Here is a 24,401-nt window from a genome sequence, read left to right on the forward strand (position 1 = left end):
CTGTGCGTCCGGAGCCTGTGCTCCGCAACGGGAGAGACCACAACAGTGAGAGGCCCGCGTACCACAAAAAAAAAAAAAAAAAAAAGAAATAAAATATCTGTACACTTCAAAGGGAATTTAGAATGTTATGATTTAAAATATTAGTATTTAAGGCTTTTCAGCATAAGAGAAAACCCTGTAGTACAATAGAATAAAAATATTTAAATAGAAACACTGTAATATTAGAACTGAATACACAAATCTTTATTTATAAATTCATACTTGTAAAGTAGTTGCACATTTTTGTTTTAATCATAGTCACTGAAAAAGGCCTAGAATTCCATTCCACTGGAAAAAAACAAAACCCTAATGGCCAAACAATGGTCATTAATGCAGTGTTTTTCTATAATATAAACAAATTCTTCTTGGAGATTTACTGTCTGAGGAATAGAAAGGAAAGTGAGATTAGAATTCTTTGAGATAGAAATTAAATGAGGTATCAGACATTATTGGGATCATAGAAAAGTACAAAGAACCCAATCAACTTGCTTCTACTGTACAGAATTTTGAAAATTTGATCCTTGATAAGAAAATAATTATTTAGTTGATTAAAACACATAAAATCAGATTAGGTTTCTGGAAATGTAAGTTTGTTAATTCAGTTTAACTTTTTAGCTGAAAAACAATACTATCTCTGTGGATCACAGAGATAGAGATACACATTTGAAGGTGTTAAAAGAGTATAAGCTCCAAATTGAATGGAAAATGAGAACCTAGAGAAGTAAGTAGAAAACTGAAGCCCACTTTTGGTCTGAAGATATTTGCCATTTTCAAAAATTGATCCTTATTTTTATGGCCTCTTGAAGCAAGAAGAATAAATATAAAGCTCCAAGGTATCTGCAGGGTAGTTACACAACAGCAAATAGTCTCCACAATAAGTGTTTTGCATTCAGTGGAAGGGTGATCTAGACACAAGCCACCCTTTATGACATTTTGCATTCATTGTGTGGGTTTGGATGACCCTGAAGAGCTCTCAAGCAACTTTAGCCACTAGGGGAGAAAGATGACACTGTGGCCTCCACAACACAAGGGGTGAAGGCTCACAAGGCAGGCTACAATTATTTGGCCAAAAAGTTCGTTCAGGTTTTGCCCTAAGATCTTACAGAAAAACCCGAACGAAATTTTTGGCCAAATCAATACTTCATGGAGAATCTATGTGGACAAGAAAACCACTGAGATTATGCTACTGGGAGGACCCTTCCTCGCTACCTCCCCTCATACCTTTCTCCCTCAAGTGCCTTTTCCAAAAGTGAGAGACATTAATAGCCCTGGAAAGATGTATTACATAGCTCAATGAAAATACAGTTGTAAATACTTGGCTCATAAAACCACAAAGGAAGAAAAATGATGGAGTCAGGTGCCATAAGATATAGAACAACATGCCAAATGCCTGTTGGAGTACACACACACACGTGCATGCACACACACACACATATACATACATACAAATGTATGCATATAAGCTAGTAGAAAATTTAGTCAAGGATGTAAATGGAAAAGAGTTTACAGTAGAATAAACAAGAAAGACAAATAAACATAGAGAAATATATTGGATCTTAATCAAGCAATGCAAATTAAATTAAGGACATGATGTGATATCATTTTACACCTACTAAACTAACAAAAATAAAGTCTGATAAAACCAAAGGTAAAAAGTATGTGGTCTAAGAGGAACTATCATGCAGAGCTGATTGGTGTTAAATTTGACACAATGATTTTGGGAAATTTTCGTTTCTTGGGTTACTATAACAAAGTACCAAAATCTAGGTGGCTTTAAACAGTAGAAATTTATTGTCTTACAGTTTTGAAGCCTAGAAGTCTGAAATCTAGGTATCTGGCAGGGCCATTCCCTCCTTGACAGCTCTAGAAAAGATCCTTCTTTCCCTTTTCTAGGTTCTAGTGTTTGCCAGCAATCCTTGGCATTCCTTGACTTGTAGATGCATCATTCCAGTTATATGGCCATCTCTTCCCTGTATGTTCACATTGTATTCCCTTAGTGTGTGTCTCTCTGTGTATCCAAATTGCCTCCTTTTTGTAAGGATATCAGTCATATTGGAAAAGGGTTCCAACCCTAATGATCTCTTTTTAACTTGATCACTTCTAAAGACCCTATTTCCACATAAGGTTACATTCTGAAATACTGTGGATTAGGACTTAAAAGTATATTTTTAGGGGACTCAATTCAACCCATAACAGGATTATATGTTGTGATGTTAAATATTAGCATAAATAAAATCCAGCAATATGCATGAGGAAAATAGCTGCAGAAATGCCATTGTTTGTAAAGTTATGTAAAGTTAAACATGGAATTATTGTTTGTAAAGTTAAAAAAAAAAAAAGGAAGGGAACCAAATTTCAAACAGCATGAGAATAGGAAAATAAATGGTTACATTATCAGACATCCCAACATAATACAAAATTGAAAACCATGAGCTATAGTTACCTCAGAAAAAATGTGGATGAATCTTAGTTGCATCATATTAAGTGGAAAAGGCAAATTTCAGAAAATTATACATGGTGTGATACTATTTTTATAAACCATAAACAAGAACTCAACAATATTTTGTTTAGAAAAACATAAATACTATGTATATATATTTATATATGTGAATAATCTCTCTCAAACATGTACATATATGAGCACAAAATTCAAGGATCATGCATGTGAATGCAAACTATTTGTAAAGTCCTTGTAATGCGTTAAAGTGGTACTACTTATATTCTCTTGTAGTTATTACATACTGCATGAAAACGTAAAACAAACAAGCAAACCCATATACATCATAAGTAATTGTCAAATTAAGCATTGCTTAAAAGTGTTGTTAGTGTTCCTGGTACTTGATGGAAGTAAACATCTTCTATTTAAAATTCAACTTCAGGAGGAACCCTCTAAGATGGCAGTGTGGGAAGACGCCGAGTTAGCATCTCCCCCCAACTAGGGCACCTGCCATCTGCTGGTGGGGGACCCTGAAGCCCAAGGAGACAGGAGGAACCACCAAGTGAACTGGTAAGATTTGAGGGACTGAGGGGGGAGGAGAAGTGGAGGTCAGACAGGATCGACACCCCTGAAACCAGGGACGTCAGGAGAGTCAGGTGGGAGGGGCCCTCTGGGAGGAGCAGGAGCGGAGCAGAGGGCATTTGCCTTGCCCGCTCGAGCCCAGGAAGCCTGCTGGGCTCCCAGTTGAGGTCCCCTGCCCTCTGAGACCAGGGGTGGGAGGCACGCCTGGACCCCTTCTGTTCCTTGAGCCTAAGCTCCACCTCCCACAGCTTCCAGGGCCTTTTCCAGCTTGTGGGTCTTAAGCATAGGCCCCGCCCACTGCCCAAACCTCACGCATGCTTAGGCCCCCCCCCTCCACAGCCAAGGCCTCCACCCCACTTTTTTTTTCTTTTCCCTCCTCCTCTTTTTTACTATTGTGGTACTGTTGTAGTTTCCAGTTGTTGTTTCATCTATATTTTTACTTTCATCTTCTTTCTAACATATCTATTAGTTTCCTAGTCTAATTTTATTTTTTACTTTGTTATTGTTCTCTTTTGTTTGGCCACCCCACATCGCTTGCGGGATCTTGGTTCATGAGCCAGGGGTCGGGCCAAAGCTCCTGCAGTGGGAGCTCTGAGTCTGAACCACTGGACTAACAGAGAACCTCAGACCACAGGGAATATTCATTGGAGTGAGGTCTCACGGTGGTGCTCATCTCAGCACCATGACCCAGCTCTACCCAACAGCCAACAAACTCCAGTGTTGGAAGCCTCAAACCAAACAACCAGTAAGACAGGAACACATCCCACTCGTAAAAAAAAAAAAAAAAAATCACATGGCAAAAAAGTATGTCACAGATGAAGAAGCAAGGTAAAACCTACAAGACTAAATAAATGAAGAGGAAATAGGCAATCTACTTGAAAAAGAATTCAGAGTAATGATAGTAAAGATGATCCAGAATCTCAGAAATAGAATTCAGGCATGGATTGAGAAAATACAACAAATGTCTAACAAAGATCAAGAAGAAATAAACACACCAACATTCGAATTATAGGGGTCCCAGACGAAGAAGAGAAAAAGAAAGCATTTGAGAAAATATATGAAGAGATTACAGTTGAAAACTTCCCTAATAGGGGAAAGGAAATAGTCACCCAAGTCCAGTTAGCACAGGGAGTCCCAAACAGGATAAACCCTAGGAAAAACACACCAAGACACTTATTAATCAAACTAACAAAAATTAATTATAAAAGAAAATATTAAAAGCAGCAAGGGAAAAACAAAAATAACATACAAAGGAATCACCATAAGGTTATCAGCTGATTTTTCAGCAGAAACTCTGCAGGCCAGAAGGAAGTGGCAGGATAAAGTGATGAAAGAGAAAAACCTACAACCAAGATTACTCTACCCAGCAAGGATATCATTCAGATTCGACAGAGAAATCAAAAGCTTTTCAGACAAGCAAAAGCTAAGAGATTTCAGCACCACCAAACCGGCTTTACAACAAATGCTAAAGAAACTTCTCTAGGAGGGAAACACAAGAGAAGAAAAAGACCCACAAAACAAACCCAAGGCAGTTAAGAAAATGGTAATAGGAACATACCTATCAATAATAACCATGAATGTAAATGGATTAAATGCCCCGACCAAAAGACACAGACTGGCTGAATGGATACAAAAACAAGACCCATATATATGCTGTCTACAAGAGACCCACTTCAGACCTAGGGAGACATACAGACTGAAAGTGAGTGGATGGAAAAAGATATTCCAGGCAAATGGAAATCAAAAGAAAGCTGGAGTAGCAATACTCATGTCAGATAAAATAGACTTTAAAATAAAGACTATTACAAGAGATAAGGAGGGACACTACATAATGGTCAAAGGATCAATCCAAGAAGAAGATATAACAATTATAAATGTTTATGCACCCAACATAGGAGCACCTCAATACATAAAGCAAGTGCTAACAACCATGAAAGGAGAAATCGACAGTAACACAATAATAGTAGAGTACTTTAACACCCCACTTACACCAATGGACAGATCATCCAAACAGAAAATAAATAAGGAAACACAAGCTTTAAATGATACAACAGACCAGATAGATTTAATTGATGTTTATAGAACATTCTCCCCCAAAGTGGCAGAATACACTTTCTTCTCAAGTGCACATGGAACATTCTCCAGGATAGATCACATCTTGGGTCCCAATCAAGCCTTGGAAAATTTAAGAAAATTGAAATCATATCAAGCATCGTTTCTGACCCCAATGCTATGAGATTGGAAATCAATTACAGGAAAAAAACTGAAGAAAAACCCACAAATACATGGAAGCTAAACAGTGTGCTACTAAATAACCAAGAGATCACTGAAGAAATCAAAGAAGAAATAAAAAAATACATAGAAACAATTGACAACAAAAACACAACAACCCAAAACTTATGGGACTCAGGAAAAGCAGTTCTAAGAGGGTAGTTTGTAGCGATTCAATCTCACATCAAGAAATAAGAAAAATCTCAAATAAACAATCTAACCCTAACTTAAAACAACTAGAGAAAGAAGAACAAAGAAAACCCAAAGTCAGTAGAAGGAAAGAAATCATAAAGGTCAGAGCAGAAATAAATGAAATAGAAAGAAAAAACAATAGCAAAGATCAATAAAATTAAAATCTGGTTCTTTGAGAAGATAAACAAAATCGATAAACCCTAACCCAGACTCATCAAGAAAAAAGGGAGAGAATGCAAATCAATAAAATTAGAAGTGAAAAAGGAGAAATCACAACTGACACAGCAGAAATGCAAAGGATTATAAGAGACTACTACAAACAACTATATGCCAATAAAATGGACAATCATGAAGAAATGGACAAATTCTTGGAAAGGTACCATTTTCCAAGACTGAACCAGGAAGAATTAGAAAATATAAACAGACCTGTCACAAGTAATGAAATTGAAACTGTGATTAAAATCTTCCAACAAACAAAAGTCCAGGACCAGATGGTTTCACAGGCAAATTCTATCAAATATTTAGAGAAGATCTAACACCAATCCTTCTCAAACTCTTCCAAAAAATTACAGAGGGAGAAGCACTCCCAAATTCATTCTACGAAGCCACCATCACCCTGATCCCAAAACCAGAAAAAGAATCACAAAAAAGAAAATTTAGACCAATATCACTGATAAACATAGATGCAAAAATCCTCAACAAAATACTAGCAAACAGAATCCAATAACACATTAAAAGGATCATACACCATGATCAAGTGGTATTTATCCCAGGGATGCAAGGATTCTTCAATATATGCAAATCAATCAATGTGATACACCACGTTAACAAATTAAGGAATAAAAATCATATGATCATCTCAATAGATGCAGAAAAAGATTTTGACAAAATTGAACACCAATTTATGATAAAAACTCTCCAGAAAATGGTCCTAGAGGGAACCTGCCTCAACAGAATAAAGGCCATATATTTCAAACCCACAGCAATCATCATACTCAATGGTGAAAAACTGAAAGCATTTCTACTAGGATCAGGAACAAGACAAGGATGCCCACTCTTGCCACTATTATTCAACATAGTTTTAGAAGTCCTAGCCACAGCAATCAGAGAAGAAAAGGAAATAAAAAGGCATAAAAATTGGAAGTGAAGAAGTAAAACTGTCACTTTTTGCAGATGACATGATACTATACATAGAAAATCCTAAAGATGCCACCAGAAAACTACTAGAACTAATCAATGAATTTGGTAAGGTTGCAGGATACAAAATTAATGCACAGAAATCTCTGGCATTCCTATATACCAACAATGAAAAATCAGAAAGAGAAATTAAGGAAACACTCTTATTTACTATTGCAACAAAAAGAATAAAATACCTAGGAATAAACCTGCCTAAGGAGGTGAAAGACTTGTACTCAGAAAACTATAAAACACTGATGAAAGAAATCAAAGATGACATAGCAGATGGAGAAATATACCATGTTCTTGGATTGGAAGAATCAATATTGCAAAAATGACTATTCTACCCAAAGCAATCTACAGATTCAGTGCAATCCCTATCAAAGTACCAATGACATTCTTCACAGAATTAGAAAAAAAAAATTTACAATTCGTAAGGAAACACAGAAGACCCCGAATAGCCAAAGCAATATTGAGAAAGAAAAACAGAGTTGGAGGAATCAGGCTCCCTGACTTCAAACTATACCACAAAGCTACAGTAATCAAGACAGTATGGTACTGGCACAAAAACAGAAATATAGATCAATGGTACAGGATAGAAAGCCCAGAGATAAACCCACACACATATGGTCACCTAATTTATGACAAAGCAGGCAAGAACATACAACGGAGAAAAGACAGCCTTTTCAATAAGTGGTGCTGGGAACCCTGGACAGTTACACGTAAAAGAATTAAATTAGAACACTCCCTAACACCATACACAAAAATAAACTCCAAATGGATTAAAGACCTAAATGTAAGACCAGACACTATAGAACTCTTAGAGGAAAACATAGCAAAAACACTCTTTGACATAAACCACAGCAAGATTTTTTTGACCCACCTCCTAGAGTAAGGAAAATAAAAACAAAAATAAACAAATGGGACTTAATTAAACTTAAAAGCTTTTGCACAGCAAAGGAAACCATAAACAAGACACAAAGACAACCCTCAGAATGGGAGAAAATATTTGCAAATGAAATAACGGACAAAGGATTAATCTCCAAAATATACAAAACAGCTCATGGAGCTCAATATCAAAAGAACAAACAACCCAATTAAAAAATGGGCAGAAGACCTAAACAGACATGTCACCAAGGAAGACATACAGATGGCCAAGAGGCACATGAAAAGATGCTCAAAACCACTAATTTTTAGAGAAATGCAAATCAAATCTACAATGGGGTATCACCTCGTGCCAGTCTGAATGGCCATTATCGAAATACCTAGAAAGAATAAATGCTAGAACTCTTAGAGGAAAACATAGCAAAAACACTCTTTGACATAAACCACAGCAAGATTTTTTTGACCCACCTCCTAGAGTAAGGAAAATAAAAACAAAAATAAACAAATGGGACTTAATTAAACTTAAAAGCTTTTGCACAGCAGTAAATTGATACAGCCACTATGGCGAACAGTATGGAGGTTCCTTAAAAAACTACAAATAGAACTACCATACGACCCCGCAATCCCACTACTGGGCATATACCCTGAGAAAACCATAATTCAAAAAGAGTCATGTACCACAGTGTTCACTGCAGCTCTTTTTACAATAGCCAGGACATGGAACCAACCTAAATGTCCATCAACAGTTGAATGGATAAAGAAGATGTGGCATATATATAATAGAGTATTACTCAGCCATAAAAAGATACAAAATGGAGTTATTTGTAGTGAGGTGGATGGACCTAGAGCCTATCATACAGAGTGAAGTAAGTCAGAAAGAGAAAAACAAATACCGTATACTAACGCATATATATGGAATCTAACAACAACAACAACAAAAGTACTGATGAACCTAGTTGCAGGGCAGGAATAAAAATGTAGATGTGGAGAATGGACTTGAGGACATGGTGTGGGAAGGGGAACCTGGGGCAGGGTGAGAGTAGCATCGACATATACACACTATTGAATGGAAAATAGTTAGCTAGTGGGAAGCAGCAGCAGAGCACAGGGAGATCAGCTCAGTGCTTTGCAATGACCTACAGGGGTGGGATAGGGTGGGTGGGAGGGAAGATCAAGAGGGAGGAGAGATGGTGATATGTGTATGCATATGGCTGATTCGCTTTGTTGTGCAACAGAAACTAACACAGTATTGTGAAGCAATTATATTCCAATAAAGATTTATTTAAAAATATAAAGTAAAATTCAACTTCAGGTCTCACAAATTTCAATGATTATTAATTAAAAAATATATATATATATAATAACAACAAAAGGAAACATAAGTGAGTGTCAGCAGAAAAACAAAAACAAAACACTGAAAAGCAACAATAAAATAAAATTCAAAAGCACAAAACAAATTAAACACTTTAGCTGAATCATATCAACAAAACAACTAATGTGGAGTCATCACATGAAGAATATTTTAAAAATATATTCATTACGTTTTAAGGAGTAAAAGATATAATATTTTTACTAGACAATGAAAAGTGGCTGGCTATATTGATACGAAGCCAAATACAAAACATAGATATTAACAATATAATAGTTGAAGTCAAAACAGTTAAAAAATAATGGATGGGTTAAACAGAAAATTAAAATCACCAAAGGACAGAACTGATGAACTAGAGGACAATGGAAGGAAGTACACACAATTAAAAATTAATATATAATTGTGTGGTTGGAAAAAATAAAAGGCACGGATCAAAATGTCAATGGACCTTTCAAGGTAACCTCTGATCCTAGAAAGATATTGAGCAATGTCATCAAAATTTGATGATAAAGTTATTTTGAACCTTGAATATTCACTATAGGCACCATATTAATCAAGTATGATAGCCCAATAAAGATAATTTTAGAGTCAGCAAATTTCTCTGCCTTTGGGCTTTTTAAAAGAAACTAATGGGGGCTTCCCTGGTGGCGCAGTGGTTGCGCGTCCGCCTGCCGATGCAGGGGAACCGGGTTCGCGCCCTGGTTTGGGAGGATCCCATATGCCGCGGAGCGGCTGGGCCCGTGAGCCATGGCCGCTGGTCCTGCGCGTCCGGAGCCTGTGCTCCGCAACGGGAGAAGCCACAACAGTGTGAGGCCTGCATACCACACACACACACACAAAAAGAAACTAATGAATGTATTCCAGGAAAATAATGGGCTAAATCAAGATACAGGAATACAGGACATCTACGGAGCTACGTATCCAAGTTACAAAAGTGAAGAAGAAATGTCTGGGATGGCAGATTTTCTTGAGCTCTAGAGATTAGCCAGCCCATACTGGAAGGGGAATACTGAGGAATCTAGGTTCGCAACTCTGAATGTTGCCAAAATGAAGCTAAGTGCTATAGAGTTTTTCACTAACAAATTCTGAACAGCTGTACCCACTGCACATCTAAAGCACAAACCTGTAACATCTCGGAAAATACAACTTTGCTAAAGAAGATCTTTAACAGTCAGTAGCTGAAATCATTACATGGGAAATAAAATGTCTGGCTTTTTTCCTCTAAGACTTTTGAGAGCCAGTGTATGCTTTTGTGTACATTTTTGGACTAAAGATCAAACTTTTACAGGTAATAGTATAGTACTTTGAAAAGTGTATTTTAAAAATTATAGAGCTTTTTTTTAAGACAGTTAAAAGGTTCTTAAATATATTTAGTGCTTCAGTGAGAATGCCGTTGGGACAGAACGACAGAGAGGAAGGCTGAGAATGGTGGATATAAAAGAAATTTCATAACAATTAAATTTGCTAAAAAACAATAGAGAAATTTTAAAAAGTGTTATCATAATTATATTAAGGGGAGCATAGACTGAGATGCTACTGAACTCCATTTTCATGAATAATGAAAAGAAGTCAAAAGGTAATGTAAAAAATATTTTTAAAATAACAAGAAAATATTACTTAAAGAATTACAGCTTAACCTAGATGAACTAAAAAGAGTAACAGTTTAAGTTGTTTTCTGTGATGATTAGAGCTATGGGTGAGGAAGAATGGAATGGGTGGCTTATTTTTCATTTAAAAATTTTATCTATGAATGTAATACTTTGAAGCAAATTATTATTATTATTTTTATTTTTATTTTTTGCCAGGGTACACAGCACACGGGATCTTAGTTTGCCGACCAGGGACTGAACCCATGCCCTCGGCAGTGAAAGCACCGAGTCCTAACCACTGGACCACCAGGGAGTTCCCTGAAGCAAATTATTTTTTTAAAAATTAAATAGAAAATTGACCTGATATTATTGGAGATTATCGGGTTATGGTAAAAAGTTTCTGTATCATGGATCTTTTTAACATGGAGAGAGAGAGAACAAAAGAAAAAAAGCAGTTTTTTGGTTTCATTAATTTTACTGTCACATAGATTTCACTGGGAGTATTCTCTGGGAATTTGTTCTCCCACTTTTTATTTTTAGCTTGGACCTTTTTTGAGATTGCTTGGATTTCTAGGCACAGGCTTAGATTCTGAAAATCTGTCTGCTTTGAACTTGTCATAATAGTTCTGGTCAAGGATCCAAAATCACTTATTACTTCATTTTATTTCTTGGTTGGTGCAGAGACGATCTCCATCACAAAGTTTATTTCATTTGATGACAGTAAGCTTTATCCATGTTAATTTTCAGTACTTTCTGAGGTTTACCAGGGAAGTGATCATGCTCCATTGATTCATATTATAATAAGCCTAAATCATTTTATATATAAGGGATACACACACCCACACACATACATGCACAAAAGTATATTTATTTTTCCTTGAAATACTAATAAAAGTGCTTTCAAGGAGTTCCATACTTTGCAGAAAAGCAATGATTAAGATTGAGGTCATTCATCAAAATAGCATAGATTTAGTTCTTCTGTTAAATAATTCAGATAGCTATATTAAAGGTATATATGTTGTATACACATATAGAACACACACATTCATGATCGTTTTGATTATATGGTAACTTTAGTAATTAAGTCATCCAATAAATATTTATTCAGTGCCCAAGATATATAATTGGATAATGCTTTCTCTGGAATTGCGTTTATGCTCAGAAACCTATTCAGGGACAAGATTTACTGGGTTTACTTCAAAGTTTAAAAAGTGCATTTCTATATTTTAAAGGTATGAAAGAGCTATTCATTCATGCTTTAAAATTTTTTTCTAAGACTCGTCTGTTGAACACAAGTATCTTAGCTTGTCAAGCAAACTGAAATTGCTTTGATTAAGAGCATGCAAGGGTGTTTACCATGTGGTGGGGGGGCAGCAGGAGGGGATCCAGAAAGGAGACAGATTGTACTGCACATACTGACAAAGGCAAAGTAGCACCTGTCACCCATCTTACGTTTCATGTTTCCTTAAAGACATCTATTTGTATGCTCCTTATTTTTTATCTTACAGTTGATGAAGCTTTAATTATGTGGTGCGCTTTCCTATCAATTCCAATTTATAGTTGTTTTAAATTCATTCCCAGGTGTCTGATTGAATCATTTGCTTCTCTTTTAATGTTTAGGGCAGATAAATATTTCTTCCCGGTGGGTATGTTCTTGGTTTGGTTATCGACTTAAGTGCAAGGCACAAATGCAAGGAGGAGAAAGGTAATTGCCATTTCCATATCACCTGTGAAAAATTGTATTTAGAAATAAAAATCTAAATGGTAATATCGCAAAGAATACTTCCTAAGGACTGGCCAAAAGATAAGACTACTTAAATAAGTGTATTCTGAGACTATTAACGACAACCTCACATAACATCTAAATTTTCATTATTAAAGACTTAAAACAATTTTAATGCATTTCTGTTTTGTTTTGTTTTGTTTTGATTCAAGACTAAGTATTCCAGGTCACTTTTTCCACCAAAAATTTGATCAATAGGACCTTTGCACTTGAGAATTAAAAACACTGCAGATTTGTGTACTGGAAACAGAAGTAACTGACAGCTCAATGTAAGAGACTGGAGGAAAGGCATAAGATGGGCACAGTAAGAGATGTGACAGCGTGACTTCCTCAGGAACAACAAAATAGATGCCAGAAAACAAATGGGAGAGCTCAGAGGGCAAACATAGCTTTGGAAGCTTGGCAACAGATAGCTGCTGTTTTGTTTTGTTGATAAAAAACAGTAAGCTTCCAGGAAATATAATTTGACTCTTTCCTTTGTTCCCTGCCCTTGTTTCATTTCACACTTACATTAACTCTCTACTTTTCCAGAGTTGTGAGAAAAAAGCACCACATATGTGAATCAACAAAATAATTTAACATTAATTTTTTTATTTGCTTTGTCTGTAATCTTATTGTCACATCTCTACGCTGCATAATAATCTCAAACAACACATGCTCTAAGAAAAATGACACAATTATGCAAGTTTATAAACCATTCCATTGTATAATGTTTAAAAGATGTTTTTTAATGAGCTTAACAGGAAGAAATTAAAAACAAGATAAAGCTCCTGAGAGGAAACTGCAGAGCAGTTAAGGAAATTATGCAATGCTAAATGGGCATTTAGGAAAAAGAGCGGAGAGCTGAAAGTCACACCAGAGACTGACAGAGGATTGAGGGTTTGGAATTGAAGACTCCCACCAGAGGAAAGGCAGAAACCTATTCTGTGAGCACTGGAGACATGATCACCAACTTAGCTTTGGGCATTTAAGTTAAATTAGAGCAAAATGAGATGCTGCAAGATGTCTTGGTTTCCTGTTCATGCCACTGTAGAAAGCAACAGGACAAAGCTTTTAGAGAATCTGCTATTGATCCCCAGAGACTAGGGAGTCCATCTTGATTCATTTCTTTGAAATTGTCTCCAAGTTAACTGGCATCAATAAATACACACAATTGCAACGTGTAGGAACATAAAAAGTATATAGAATCAGGGGAGTTTAAGATAACCTTAGAGTCATTCATAAACATATTACATTGTACTAAGTACTCAGTCTCTTTGCAATGCGTCTTCCCTGAAATTGTAGGCTTACTAAAAACTCTGTAACAGTGGCTTAACTGAGTCTAAATATATTTGCACAGCTAGTTCTGTTTCTATATATCTCTCTCTATACCTACCCAGGGGTATTTTCCAAGTGTGTTCTAGAGGATACCATAACACAGAGGGACTTCGAATCCCATGATTCAAAAATGCTAAATCGTTTAGTCTAAGGCAACGTTCCACGGGAATAACTGGAGAGCTCCAAGTGGATTTTTGTATAATTTCTATTTTTCTTAGAGAAGTATATATTTCATCATACTTGGAAATCATACATTTCCTCAGTTATGTCACTCTAAACGTTCAGCTTAGCTGAGATCATCACGTCTGTTCTCACTTATATATCGTGTGTGCACATCAGATCAACATAGTTCACTGTCTCCTAGGTATTTAAAACCACTATCTTTCTGCAGGAATCTTAATTTAAAACGTTTGAATCAAACTGAAATCCCTGTCTCTCTTCAGACAAGCTCTTCTGGTAGAAAACTAGAAAGTATCTTTTGCTCTCTTTCTCCCTCGAACCTTTTGTTGACCTAATTACTACATCCTACAGCTCAACTACTTAAGTATATCTCAAATCTCTCCTCACCTCAGCTTCAATTCAGACTCTCATCAACCTTTGCTCTTCGGATCCAAGCAATGTACTTCGTTGCTGCCAGAATAATTAGACAAAATGAAGAACTGTGCCTGGTGCTCTCCTAAAAAATACTCCCTTACATAATATATGTAGCATTTTATTTTTGTATCCAATGCTTTTCATGATGCTGACTCTGCTATATTTCCATTCTCATCTCTCACAACACCTGCTTCAAGCCCTGGGATCCAGCCACACCAAATCACACGCATTTCTCTGAATGTCACCTGTGTTCATTCTGTCCTCCCTAACAAAAATGCTCTCCCCCTCAATGCCTGTTTTCCTGGCTGGAAAACACTTAAATATTTTTCTCTTTCCTGGTCCCCTTACATCTGAAGTGTTGATCACTTTATGATTTAGGCTTTAATTGACAATTATAGTGTGAATGTTATTATCATTCTCCAGTTATATGTGTGTATATAAGTTTACATGCATATGTGCATATATATGTGTATGGGTACATATATGTGCATATATACTTACATTTATGCAACCTATATACAAACTCCACCTATATACAAAAGCAAGCAAAAGAGTGAAGGAGACTATGTGTGAGGGAAACTACAATATAATAAAATAAAAGTGTATATATGTTTATTTGTGTGTGTGTATGTGTGTGTGAGAGAGACAGAGAGAGAGGTGTTGTGTTTTATAATCTTTCAAACGGCAAACCATTTATGTATGTATTCTGTTTCTTATTTCTCTATATAAAATTATTACTTTATTATTATTTCCTATCATACATCCTTCCATATATTACGGCTTCAATCAGCATTTAATAAATCAAAGAATGCTTCAGTAACATTCTTTCTTTGTAATTCTTACAAATTCTAGGTACTAGAACCATGGGGAAAAATCCTACAAATATTTGAGGCTATTTTTGTGATCACGGTAAAAATCAGAGCTATATCTAACCTATGTAAATTGTAGAAGAGTGCTTTTGAATATAAGAATGTTCATTTTCTTTAGATTAAAAAAGGGAGAAAAGAGACATTTTAAATTTCATTCTCTTCTTTCTCAGGCTAAAGCATCCTCCTTGGGACATACCTGACTGTTGCTCTACTTGAAATGTGCTTGATAATTTTAAAATATGCAGATCAGCCTGGGGCCTACATTACCTTAGAATCCCCAGTAGAGGCAAGGTTGACTCTATTTACAAAGCGAAAATCAGCACTTATTAAATCAAACCTCCCCTGTACCAGGCAGGGATAATGGTAGTCTCAGAGCTCACTGAAAGTACGTGTCTTAAATCCCTGCGTACATCATATAGACATTTCCTTGAACGACCTTGTTTCATGTAAACTTGTTTATCTATCTGCCAAGCAGCATAAGGATCCCAGCAAAGCAGTCACTCATGTTTGGTCCTTGGGTAATGCAAAAGCACTAACAAATAAAGGTTTGATTTTCCTGGGTTTGTATGAGAATGCATGGACATTGTAAGAATTCAGTATGTCCTACCTAAAGTTGTTCCTGTAATCTATATACAACTAGTGAATCACTGAATTAACTAAAGTCAAGATGTACCAGGGAAGATAAAGAGAGTCTTTGATGTACCAATTTCTTTCTTGGTGTAGTGGTTAGAAGCACAGATTTTTGAATCATTGAACCTGGATCCTCAACCTGGCTGTTATTTCTTTTCCAGCTGTAGAATCATAAACAAGTGATTTAAGTTTCATGTTTCAGTTTTTCTTGAACTAATAAAAAGGGGTAAATAAATATATTATATTATAATTATACAGGTATGAAGATTGAGTTAATTTTATATTTTACCGTGTTTAGTCCATGCTGTAACACTGTGCCTGTTACTATTATTTTTATACTGTTGCTTTATTTTATTTAAATGTAGGCAAATCAGACAATCCATATTTATGTAATTTAATGAGCTAAATAAAGTCAGTAGCCAATAAAAATCATGCAGTTAAAACAAACAAATAAACCTAGGTATGAAATCTCTTCTAGGCTCTGAGTGATTCTACAATTGCATAGTATGGCATCTAAATTAGTTATATTTGTGTATAATCTTTAAATATAATTTGATGGAAATATAAAGTGTTGGCATCAAAATACTCAGGAAATTAGAATCTCATTAAATTTATTTGTACACCCAAGTGCCCATCACCTATAGTTTATCTTAAAAAAAAACTTTCCTATAAGTGAGAAATTCTGTGTTAATTTTCAGAACTGACAACCAAACGATGAAAAATGGATTTTTGTTACCATTCTCAATAAGTCATGGCAAAAAGATATAGTAAGCAGCAATAACTTCACTCTTTTGAGTGCACTTGGGATAGATCTGTAATCTTGCATAATAAATATCATATCAAATTCTCAGAAATTTGATATTGATTACCTATATACATAATATTCTGAAACATCTTAAGAGGTCAAAGATAAATACAAATAAGACCATCACTCAATCATATTATATTTTGGATGCAGTTTATAAATTTTCTCTCCTCATGAAATCCCAGCTCAGCTATTACGTAAATGTGTTTGTTACTGCTTCCTGACTTCCACTTGTCCATCTAAGCTGTACGCAAACATGTTTGTGACTCAGTGCTAAGTAGATCAGGGATGGTTCTATGAGAGCTGGATTTCTCTGGAGGCCATACTCACTGTTAAGTAGGATGAGAAAAATAATCTCCTCTCTCTTCTCTGTGATACAATGTGTGGGAAAGCAGCTACATTTGAATAACAAGCTGTGGTCTTCTCAAACTATGTTCTAGAGTTGGCTCTTTTTGTGGGTTGGAATTTTTTGCCTGATCTCAGATGTTTAGTCTTTCTTTCTTCTTGAGTCCTAGTAACTGTCCCATCCAAGTACTAGAGCCAAGCCCTAGGCACCAGCTGGTTGACCGGAACCCTGACCATAGACATAACCGCTTTCATAAACTCTTTTCTTCCAGGCCTGGACCTTTCTTTCTGATGTCTATTTTTCGTTTTGTCTTTCTTTTTCTTTTCTTCCGTTTTGGGGATGGATTTGAGAGAGTCTTACCATACAACATTCTCTTCTGTCTTCAGGCAAAGACGTTGGGAGCTGCTATTCAGTGCTCATCTCTGCAGATCAGCTATTCCTTAATCACTGATTCTGGTCTAGATGAAAATTAGTATCATAGCATTTTTCCAGAGCTGCTTTTTTAAAAGGCCATTTGGGCACAAATCCCATTGTCCCGGGTGTTTTTGCCAAGCCCTACAATGATCAGGTTCCAGTAATTTAATCTCTTCATAGACCTTTTCCATGGAGCCTATTTTATTTTTCTGATGTTAGGGAAAGAAGGAAGGATGTGAGGTAAAAGAGACTAAAATATTCAAGTGAAAATACCAGGTGGATAGAATACAGGTGATGGAGAATAACTTTTGTCTCTGTTAGCACAATGAAACATAGTGAAATTCAAGGACCATTGAACATTTGACTGCTTGGAGAGCAGGAACATTTGCTCTGGAGTCCTCATCCATGGATGTTCATTTGTTCATATCAGGTACATCGCCGAGATTATAGGTATCTCCTGGCTTAAGGCACTTTTATTTCATCTTTTGTGGGCCATTAATGAATAGCAGCACAGCATCAGAGCAAGAAAAACAAGATTTGAAACACTGGTCATACTCCTTGAGAAGGAAGAAGGAAGGGGAGAAAAATCCTTACGTATGGAGAACCTTTATATGTTACAGTTACTACTGAAAACATTTTATATATGACCTTATTTCTTAACTGTAGCACTCTAAGTATTGTACATGTAGAAACTGATGTCTAGAGGAGCTGAATTGTCTAACTTTATGCATTTTCAGTTTTTAAAATTATTCAGGCCTCCTTAGAGAAGTCTCCCCTAGTCATGCTTCCTAAAATAGGACCCCTGTCATTCTCTAGTCCTTTATTCTGCTTTCTCTTCTGCATGCACTTACCCCATTGCCAGACATCATATTATGTATTCATGTGATTATCACTTTATCTTCTACACCTTCCTCCAGTAGTCCATGTCCTTGGTTGGCCACTGAAGCCCTAATTCCTGTTTTGAGCCTGGACCAAGGAGGCTCTCAAAATTATCTACTGAACCAACCTTAATCCAGGATTTATTTTTAACTATCACAATATATTCCTTTTCTATTTAATTTTCTTGTTCACTTCAGCTTCTTAAAGTGCAGGCATTATTTCTTCGATCGTCTTCCTGACTTTCTTTTATTCCTCAATTTACTACCCTCCAGCTTCTTTGAAATGACTTCTACTAAAACCAATTGGGAAAGATCATCCACAATTACCCCCATCATGCTATTCAGCACTCATTTTATCTGACTTCGAAGCAACTGTCACGTTTGTCCTTTTTGTCCTTTTCTATCCTTTGCTATTCTGGTTTTCTTGTATCAAGTTACAAAAATAGATAAAAAATAGAAAAGCAAACATTAAAGGCATCACCAAAGATAAACCTCACCACCGCTTTGAAGCAGTCCTTTACCATTTTTTTTTTTACCTGCACAGAATATGCCCTTTGCATATCCTACATTGGTAATTTTGCTAATTTCCAACTTCATGAACTCTCCTTCCTTTCCTGCCCTTATTGCATTTAGTAGTCTGAAGAAAGGATTTATATCAAAAGAGAAATACTCCAGAAAATCTTTCACTGTAAAGGATGCACTCAATCCTCCTTCCCCATATTTGGAAAAGTGCTGCTCTTCTGTACGCCCATTAAATTCTGTCAGACATATCATTTCATATTGAAATATTCTCTCCCCTCCTGGACAGTAAGCCACTTGTAATCAGGAATCAAGATGTTAGGGAACTTTTGACAGAAACCGCGTGCCCTGGCCAGGCACAATAATAACTGCTTGCATTAGTTGTTTCACAACAGGAGATCTCAGTAAGGAACAAGGTGCTGCCACTGAAAACTAAATGGGAGAATTCAAGAGGGGCCAAAAGGAGGGAGGAGATGCCAGCCCATAATATGTCCCGCCAACCTACCAGAAACCCTCATGCTAAAACCCATCTTTGCTGAGATGCGTGCACCACCAGGAAGTACCCTGAGTCAGAGCAAATATGGGCACAAGCAAGATGATTGACCAGAGGCAGCCGGGAAAGCTAACCCCATTACCATAAAACCTGAGACAGCGAGCCACATGGCAGAGCAGTTCTCCTGGGTTCCCTCACCCTGCTGCTCTGCGCCCGGATGCCCCTTCCCAATAAAGTCTTTTGCTTTGTCGGTATGTGTGTCTCCTCGGACGATTCATTTCAGAGTGTTAGACAAGAGCCCATTCTCGGGCCCTGAAGAGGGTCCCCTTCTGGTAACAAAACTTATTAACCTTCATGGGCTTAATTGCAAGCACAGTGCTTATCAGTGGAAGGTAAGCAATAGACTTTTTTCTTCACTAATTGTTTTTAAAATTAAGGTCACTTGAAATAATCCAGGATTCTGAAATAATTTCAACAGAGATATTGTTTTGGTAGTAAAAATACAATTTAATATCTGGAGCAAAAGAACCTAAAAGACTTTTGGAACTCAGTTTTCAGGTGCACCCCGGCCTTCTAATCCATTGCCTCTCTTTTAGAATCATACTAAAGTGTACATGTCCTATTAATGTTCACATATTTATATACCTCTAAAATCACAAGAGTATGATGGTAACTTAGATCAGGCACACAGTGATGCGTTTGTTAATTCCAACAATAATTGACTATTTGCCAATGTTCCTGTGAGTGTAGGGCTCCCTGATCTAATCTCCCACTAACCGCCTCGTTGTTTGGTAAGATACAACCACACTGGTCTTCATTTCTTGATATTCAACTTCCATTCAACATCATTCAACTTCCAACTCAGGGTTTCCCATATTCTGTTCCCTCTGCTTGAAGGACCTTCCCATCTCTTTGTATGGTGAGCCTATTCCGTCTTGCAGTGTTTGGATGAAGTATCACCTCTTGAGCAAGACCTTCCTTTATCCTCTCCCTTGGAACACTTGTGTTCCTCTTTTTAACCAGAACTGAGCCAATACCTTGTATGTATAGAATTGTTTTCTTATGTATCATCTGCCTCCCCTGCTTTAATGAAAGGTCATAGGAACAAAAAAACAGGTTTTTTTTTTTTTTAACAATATTCATATGTCTTTTTTCTAAAATAATGTTTGGTGCAAGAGTGTTCTCAAGAAATATTTTTAGATTGAAAAATTTCTGATTTCACTTGAACAGTTCCTCAGATAATATCAAAGTTTCTCAACCTCACCTCCGATGACATTTGGGGCCAGGTCATTCTTTGTCATGTGACTTGTAGGGACATTTAGCAGCATCCTAGCTTACACCCAACAGGTGTCAGTAGTACCCACCAGTTGAGACAAACAAACATGTCTTAAGACCTTGCTAAATGTCCTTTGGGGGACAAAACTGTCCCTGATTGAGAATGATTGTTATAGACCCACACAATAAATAAGCTAAACAATGAAGGAGGACAGGTGGGCTTTCGTTTGTCCTTGTCCTCTCCAAATGATGGAGATTTTTATCTTCTGCAGATGTACCGTATTGGGAAATGTGGAATTTGGATCAATCTGTATGAAAGTTTCAGTTTTGACTCTACTTTTATAATATTGAAAAATAATAATAATACAGCAGTACTTGCACAAAGCAATATTATGAGCACATAAATACACTAGTGCCAGCCACTGAGTCAAGCATTTCATATACCTTAAATCAGAGGTCCCCAACCTTCTGGGCACCAGGGACCGGTTTCGTGGAAGACAATTTTTCCACGGATGGGGTCGGGGGATGGTTGAGGCAGTCATGCGAGCGATGGGGAACCATGCGAGCGGCAGATGAAGCTCTGCTCGCTCACCCAATGCTCACCTCTTGCTGTGCGGCCTGGTTCCTAACAGGCCGCGGACTGGTAGGGGGTCGGGGACCCCTGTTTTAAATTATTTTGTCTTACCACTCCATGGGGTGGGCACTGCTCTCCAGTTTTACTGAAAGGCACTGAAATGGCACCTTTCTACTAAAAGGTCAGTTCAATGGAGCAAGGTGACAAAGCTACTAAGTGAAGAAGACAGCATTGGGATTCAAGAGGATGACTCCACAGTCTGTCCTGAACTGTCCCATATGGCAGCCACTAGCCGAGCCACTAACCCTCATGCAGCTATTGACTAGAAGTGTCATTAGTCTGACTTGAGCCTTGATGTAACTGGAAAATACTTAATGAAAGAGGATATTTCAAAGAATTATGGAACAAGAGAATGTAGAGCATCTGAATAAGTTTTATATTGATGATATGTTTAAAGGATAATATTGGGTTAAAATATATGATTAAAAGAAATGTCTCTCCTGCTTATTTTATTTTTTTAATATGGCTGATAGAAAATTTACAATTAATATTGTGGCACACATTTTTGTTTTGCATATTTCTGTTAGGCAGTACTAGTTTGTCCTCTTTATTATTTCCACTCTGAACCTCCTTTGCTTCTTCCGTATATTGGGTATAATGATAATAACCATGAGTCTACACAGTTAGTTGTGAGTTTCAGTGATATGCTACGTATGAAGGTCTTCATAAACTGTGGAACTCCCTCCAAACCTCGGCTATTTAATGAAATGATATGAGAAATTAAAAACCAGTCTTCCGCAAGTTAGGTGACTTAGACTATCAAGTAACATTTTAATTGCCATGACTGAGTGTTCCCAACAGTAAGATATGGTTGCAAATGTTCATAGGAGAAGAGATAATTGAAAAATAAAGATCCATAAATTATGTTTCCATCTGTAATTAAACAATAATGAGACAAGATACAGGATGCTCTAAAACTTCTCGCAACATATTGTGTTGTACATCTGGAGTTGGTCATGGACTTCAAACCACCTCTGCCATTACTTGCAGTCGGCCTTAATGTCTATAATGTTCATTTACTCATTTGTAGAATGGAGATCAGAATACTGACCTCAATGAGTTGTTTTGATAAAATAAAGTAGGTCAGTAAATAACCTGATACAGGGTGAAATAAAAACGCCATTCAGAAAACATGTTATGCTATTTCTTTTTAAAATTATTATTACTATTATTATTATGTCAGGCTTGTGTAATGTGCCTACCAGCTACCAACCACAAATTCTGACTTAACAAAAGAAAAGAAAGTAATTAGTGAATGAATTAATAAAGGTGTTACAGTAAAAGAAAAATGATAAAATGAATTTTTATCAGATATTTTCATCTTTCAAATGTCTAGTTTTCCCATTTAATTAGAATCTATTAATTTGCTTATCAAATGCATAATTTTTAAATGGAATGTATTTTGGACATGTGTATATATATTCCTGAGAATTTAAACTATAATAATCCTCTTAATGGTCATTTATTACTCATAAAGAACTTTTTTCACAAATATTTTTGCTCATTGTGGATTATGCAACCACTTAACGGTTTGTTCTCCTCTATTTGCATGTCCATTCTCCTGGTAACAGGCTCATGCTAAGAGGTGGTTAGAAATACATATAAAATGTTAAATTTAAATTGTAGTGCAGGGCTTCCCTGGTGGCGCAGTGGTTGAGAGTCCGCCTGCCGATGCAGGGGACACGGGTTCGCGCCCCGGTCCGGGAAGATCCCACATGCAGCGCAGCGGCTGGGCCCGTGAGCCATGGCCGCTGAGCCTGCACGTCCGGAGCCTGTGCTCCGCAACGGGAGAGGTCACCCCAGTGAGAGGCCCACGTACCACAAAAAAAAAAAAAAAAAAAAAAAAAAAAAATTTGTAGTGCAATGAGGCATGTCTTTAGACCTGTTCTAAAAGAACTATAAAGATTTATTATTGGTTTGCTTTTCCCTGATGATGCTAAAGGTAACCTGAAGTTGAAGCCTGATAATTTGAAAACAGCATAAGCAAACACCCTTCTCTGTGTTTTGGGCCAAAAACCACAGTAGCAATCCTGAGGAGAATGTACCTTAAATATCTAACAAAATATCATAAAAATACATAAGCATATGATTAGTCCACTCAAGAATATTCTCTCTGAATTTTATAATCTTTCCACACATGTGATTTTAAACAATTCAACTAAAATTATGCACTATTAATAATCAAAGTTAGATAAAAATAGTACAAGAGGTGAAATGCTTTTAAAGAATCAAAATGATACAGTGAATTCTTAGACTATAATTCTTTCTGTGTAATGGTCTTTAGTATAAAGATATAAATATCACAAGAAGCTATTGCTTTTTACACTTTAATACTTTCTCACAAAGTTATTTAAGGCAAATAACAAACAAACTAAAATTGGGGGATCAATTTAGAAGTTAATACACAGAAAATGTTAAAAATTAAAAACACAGATCATACTAAAGCCTGTGTTTTATGCCACATTTCCTAACAACATGAGATTTCATCTTGAAGTAAAGGGTCTTTTAGATTAGCAGGAAATTGGCTGAGTCTTGGCAGTATCCACTGAGACCCAATATCATCTTCTCTAGCTGCATGTCTACCAAATTTGTATAAGAAAGGAGAATAAATAAATGTAATTATATGGTCAGAAGCTAATGGTTCTTAACCTCTTCTTGACCTATTTTGAGAATTTGAAGGATTCATTCTAAATCACAAAGTAAATCTATAAATAAATCAGAAATACAAAATGTTTTAGTATGATTGCCATTCCAAACACAGATATTACATGCAGGTCTGACACAGTGATATTAAATGGAAGTCTGATTAGTTTGTAAGGTTCCCCCTATGTAGTTCTTTCTGGCTAAGTTCTTACAATATGGCAAATTAGTTATTTTATTGAAAAATTTTACCCTCGGGTTAGAATCTTCCTTATTAAATTCTAAGTAGAAATAAACACATTCATTGTAGAAATATAATTTAGTTTTATTTTTAAATAAAACATTTCCTTTGCTGACAGAAATAGTTCTTAGATGATAGAGTATATATATGTATATATATAGAGAGAGACAGAGAAAGAGAGACAGTATATATGTAAGCTTGCATGTGTGTATATATATATATATATATATATATATATATATATGGAGAGGTTTTTGTGATCATAGAGCCCTCTGTCTCTGAATGAACTATGTTTGAAATATTTAACTTTTATCTTTTGATAACAATGAATTCATCAGCATATACATCTTTTTTTTTCTTCTTTTTTTTTTTTTTTTTTTTTGCGGTACGCGGGCCTCTCACTGCTGTGGCCTCTCCCATTGC

At 36.2% G+C, this 24,401-nt stretch overlaps 1 protein-coding gene across 1 annotated transcript in view; it reads right to left on the reverse strand.

The window, feature by feature from the left end:
- Positions 1 to 24,401, reverse strand: part of CDH10 (cadherin 10) — a 109,942-nt gene that overhangs the window by 29,784 nt on the left and 55,757 nt on the right. The gene's annotated exons all lie outside the window — the stretch shown is intronic.

This window comes from Physeter macrocephalus, chromosome 8 (genome assembly GCF_002837175.3).
Source record: "Physeter macrocephalus isolate SW-GA chromosome 8, ASM283717v5, whole genome shotgun sequence".
Classification (NCBI taxonomy): Eukaryota; Metazoa; Chordata; class Mammalia; order Artiodactyla; family Physeteridae; genus Physeter; species Physeter macrocephalus.